Source organism: Canis lupus, chromosome X, assembly GCF_003254725.2.
Source record: "Canis lupus dingo isolate Sandy chromosome X, ASM325472v2, whole genome shotgun sequence".
NCBI classification, from domain to species: Eukaryota; Metazoa; Chordata; class Mammalia; order Carnivora; family Canidae; genus Canis; species Canis lupus.
The window spans coordinates 41,503,253-41,508,335 of record NC_064281.1 but is presented as its reverse complement, the minus strand read 5'-3'; the positions used below and the strand labels follow the sequence as shown (position 1 = coordinate 41,508,335).

Genomic DNA, 5,083 nt, shown 5'->3' with positions numbered 1-5,083 from the left:
CACCGCCCGCCACGTTAGACCGCCCCACTCGCCACGCCCTCACGTAGAACGTCCCAAACCCCACCCTCACGTGGAAAGACCCACAGGTCCTGCCCACCACGTAGAGCGCGGCACTCGCCCCGCCCACACATAGAACGCCCTCACCTGCCCTGCCCTTACATTAGACCGCCCCACACGCCCCGCCTTCTACGTAGAGCCGCCCACATATCCCGCCCACCACGTTAGACCTCTGCGCTTACCCTGCCCCACGTAGAACGCCCTTCACGTAGAACCCACATGTCCCGCCCACACGTAAGAGCGCGCCACTCCCTCCGCACACACGTAGCAAGACGTCTAACCCCGCCCACTACGTTAGACCGCCCCCGTGCCCCGCCCAACACGTAGAGCGTCCCGCTCGCTCCGCCTGCCCGTAGGACACCCCTCACATCCCACCCCCTACGTAGAACCACCCACTTGTCCCGCCCCCCACGTAGAGCACGCCACTCGTTCTGCCCACGCGTAGAATGACGTCACAGTCCCTCCCACCGTTAGAGCGCACCCTCTGGCCCCGCCCAACACGTAGAACGTCCTGCTCGCTCCGCCTGCCCGTAGAACGCCCCCACACCCCGCCCCCTACGTATATCCCTGTCCCGCCCATCACGTAGAGCGCTCCACACGCCCGCCCACCCTTAGAACGTCCTCACATGCTCCTCCCAGCACACTGACCGTCCCGCCCTTCACGTAGAACGTCCCGCTCGCTCCGCCCACACGTAGAACGCCCTCAAACCCCACCCACCACGTAGACCTGTCCATAGCCTGGCCCACAACGTAGATCACGCCACACATTCCGCCCTTCACGCAAAACGTCCCGCTCACCCCGCCCTTCATGTAGAACACCACACCGGTTTCGCCCAACTTTTGATCACGGAGCTTGCCTCGCCCTCTGCGTGGAAAGGCCGCCCAGGTTGTAGCCTTTCTAGTTCCTGGAATAGACTCGCACCTGGGACTCCCGCTGCTGCAGTCCCCGCGAGCACTGTCTTTACCACCTCCCCACGGATGGCGTGAACCTCAGTGGAACCAAACTGAGCAATGGGGAGAGGAGAAGGGCTGTGCTGTATAGAATCGGACGGCCGGGCGGAGGACTCTAGATTACTGTCCGAGTGGGACAGGTCTAGTGGGAAACCTATGGGGAGCGTACTCGGCAGCGGGACAGGCATCAGGGGATTGCAAACGATGGTGAGGCGGGAGGCACAGGTTAATCCCAGGCAGGGGTGAAACGGCTATGTGAGGGATGGGGACCTGGATGCACCCTTATGTAGGTAATGGCAGGGGCATCTTAGCAGTTGAAAGTCCCCAGTAATAGGTGAAAATAGCCTGGTGGGTCTGGGGTCAGTGGGAGTCTGTTTATCCCTCTGCCCCTCACCCCACTCATGGTCTCTCTCTCTCTCACTGTGTCTCTCAAGTAAGTAAATAAAAATTTTTTTAAATTTAAAAACCCCACCTTTTTGCACCGAAAATGTCTTAAGGATTCTTCCTTGACTGCCACTTCTGGCCCACATCACAACAGGTGTCAACGGGGGCAAAAGGCCTTCAGAGCACATGTGTTATGTGCAGAAGGGGAACTGGCATACACATGAGCTACTCTTTGTGGTCCCTTGTGCCACACGTGGGTTTTACAGGGTCCAGGGTGGGGGTTTTCAGAGTACCAGATCTGTATCCAAAGGGCTGTGGTCTGGCTTTTGCCAGGCTGAGGCTGCCAAGTCACAGTGAGATAGTGCTCTGGGCCTGTGACTCAGGCAGGATGGATGTCCTTAAAATCCACAGGGAAGACTCCTTTCCCCTACACCAGAAACTGTAGGAAGCATCTTCCTCCTGTCATGTCCTTTCAGTGAGTGACCTCTACTGAGAAATCTTAACCTTATGCTCACTTCAAAGAAGAAATGTTTGGGCAGCCCGGGTGGCTCAGCGGTTTAGCGCCGCCTTCAGCCCAGGGCCTGATCCTGGAGACCCGGGATCGAGTCCCATGTCGGGGTCCCTGCATGGGGCCTGCTTCTCCCTCTGCCTGGGTCTCTGCCTCTCTGTGTCTCTCTCATGAATAAGTAAATAAAATCTTAAAAAAAAGAAGAAATGCTTATAGGAAGTTGGTTGTTTATCATAAAGTATATATTGAAGAGTGCTCACAGCAAAGAGGCAATAAATTGATAAATGACACATAGATATAAAACAGCAATAGTAACATAAAGGGGGCTTTCTACATTCCGCATGAAGTTTTTTTTTTAATTTTTATTTATTTATGATAGTCACAGAGAGAGAGAGACAGACAGACATAGGCAGAGGGAGAAGCAGGCTCAACGCACCAAGAGCCCGACGTGGGATTCGATCCCGGGTCTCCAGGATCGCGCCCTGGGCCAAAGGCAGGCGCTAAACCGCTGCGCCACCCAGGGATCCCCCGCATGAAGTTTTAAAATATGAATTCCAATCAGTCTGTGAAAAGCTAATATATATTTAAATTCATAGCAATACCGTTAAAATATACATTAAAAGGGATATAGTCAAAAATTTACTAGGCAAATTGGAATGCTGGAAATATTCAAATAATTTAAAAAGGAGTCAGAAAAAAACAAAAATAGAGGAAACAATCAGAAAAGTAATAAGCTATAGGACGTAAATCCTAACAATTACATTAAATGTAAATATCCTACAAATTTTAGTATTATTTGTTATAGTTCTGTGAAAAATGCTGTTGGTTATTTTGATAGAAATTACATTAAATCTGTAGATTGCTTTGTGTAGTATAGACATTTTAACAAAATTTTTTCTTCCAGGGCATCCCCGGTGGCACAGCGGTTTAGCGCCGCCTGCAGCCCAGGGTGTGATCTTGGAGACCTTGGATCGAGTCCCACGTCCGGCTCTCTGCATGGAGCCTGCATGGAGCCTGCTTCTCCCTCTGCCTGTGTCTCTGCTCCTCATTCTCTCTCTGTGTCTCTATGAATAAATAAATAAAATCTTAAAAAAATTTTTTTTTCTTCCAAACCATGAACATGGAGCATCAGTCCATTTGTTGGTATTGATGAGGGAGCAGAAGGCAAGCTGAGGACAAAGCACAAGCTAACACCTCCCTGCCCCCGCCCACTTCCTGCCCCAGGAGGGATGTGTGTGACATTCCTCGGCATTCCTTTTTGTTCCTAGCTGCACTAGAACAAAAGAAAGGGAAAAACAAATAGTTAACTGATAGGATCACAGTCCTGCCTGCATGATTCCATGAGTTTGCAACTGTCTTAATGATTGATAAGATGAAAGCAATCTTCAGAAAACCTATAAACTCGATTTCCTGGACTCCCAACATCACCCTCCCCTCCATAGGACAGAAAATCTTATATAATCAGCCATTCCTCACAACCCCAGTGCAGCTCTTTGCACCCATGGGTCCTGTCCCTGAGTTTTAATAAAACCACCTTTTTCCACCAAAGATGTCTCAAGAACTCTTTCTTGGCCATAGGCTCCAGAGCCCACAACTCCAAACATCATCAGGGTGGAAGAATGTTGTACCTCCATTCCAACAGACTCTCTGGTATCTTTAACATTACTAAAAATATAAGAGAAACAAACAAGCAAATCAATACATTTGGTGTTTTTGCTAGCACCCCAACATCTGATTCTGTAAGCTCTTCTGATTAGAAGTGGGATCTGCTCTTTTCGTGTAACTTGGGTAAACGTGGCTCCTGACTTACAAGTGGACTACACATTCTTGATGAAGTTTTGGAATAGAGGTGAGGTCCGGAGCCAACGACCAAGAAAGAATTCTTGAGACATCTTTGGTGCAAAATGGTGGTTTTATTAAAGCACGAGGACAGGTCCCATGGGCAGGAAAAGCTGCTGCCCTGGGCCTGTGAGGGGTGGCTGATTATATACCTGAGAGTTGGGAGAGGTTTGAGGATAGCTGTACTCTCTAAGGAATTTTGGAAGCAAGGTTTCCAGGATGTTGAGGGGGCTAGCTATTGTTGGGAAAAGGTCATTTATTACCGTCTAATAAAACCTGAGTCATGAGACCCTTCAGATGTGTATCGGTGGGCCGTGTGCTTTGGGGGATGATTGCCAACACGCATCTTGGGGGTTTAGAGATAAAGGAAATTTTAAAGGAATTCTTATATGTTACAGGTTCCTGGGGGTCAGGCTAAGATTGCCTTTTGCCCTTAGCAAAGTATGAACATAGAGGCAGTTGAGTCTGTAGAGGAATGTCCCTTTGCCTGTTTCAAGGACTTGTCAATGTGCTGCCCCAAGCTCGTGCCTTGTCCTCAGCTACCCCTGTGTTCCCCCATCACCAGGACCTCAGGATCACAACCTGAGCCAAAGGCAGACCTCAACCACTGAGCCACCCAGGTGTCCCACAGTGTAGGCTTTAAAAATTTTTCTATTTACATAATCTCCACACCCCATGTGAGGCTTGAACTCACAACCTTGAGATCAAGGGTTGCATGCTTTTCCCACTGAGCCAACCAGGTGCCCCAGTTTAAGCTTGTTAAACACAAAAACCCAGCACTGGCTCCAGGCCAAGTCAGCAAACCAGGGCTTAATACCTAACCTAACTGCAGTTTAAACCTTCCCCGGAAATGTAAGTCTTAACCTGTCTAATCAGGAATGTTCTGATCAGCACCAATAAGGTAATCTGTTACCCTCTCCATTACCCTCTCCATTGCCCAAAGGAAGGTGAGGTAATCCACCTAAAGACCCCTTGTCCTTCCACTGAAGGAAAGGTGACTTTGCTTGGAACAAGCCTATCTTTTCTTCTGCTAATAACTTTCTTGACCCACTCTTTTCTCTATAAAACCTTCCATTTTGTACAACTCCTTACAGCTCCCCTCTACTTACTAGGTGGGGTGTTGCCCTGCGTCATGCATGAATCACTTAATAAAGCTACTTAGATCTTCAAACTTGGTTGGAGTTTTGTTTTTTAACAGGCTGCTATAACAGAGTATCATAGTGGCTATATAAACAACAGAAATTTATCTCTCATGGTTCTGATGGCTGGGAAGTGCAAGATCAAGGTGCTCACAAGATTCTTTGTCAGGTCAGAGCTTTAGTTCTTCATTCAGAGATGTCAGTC

At 49.0% G+C, this 5,083-nt stretch overlaps 1 long non-coding RNA gene across 2 annotated transcripts; it reads left to right on the top strand.

Moving 5' to 3' along the window:
• Window positions 1-735: 735 nt before the first annotated feature.
• LOC125754674 (uncharacterized) lies at window positions 736-3,019 on the top strand. Of its 2 annotated transcripts, none has more exons than XR_007409418.1 (2): window positions 736-943; window positions 2,805-3,019. It is a non-coding gene; the product is annotated as an uncharacterized LOC125754674 (long non-coding RNA). The 2 variants fall into 2 exon arrangements; XR_007409417.1 differs by having other exon boundaries at window positions 736-1,215.
• The last annotated feature ends 2,064 nt before the right edge of the window (window positions 3,020-5,083 follow it).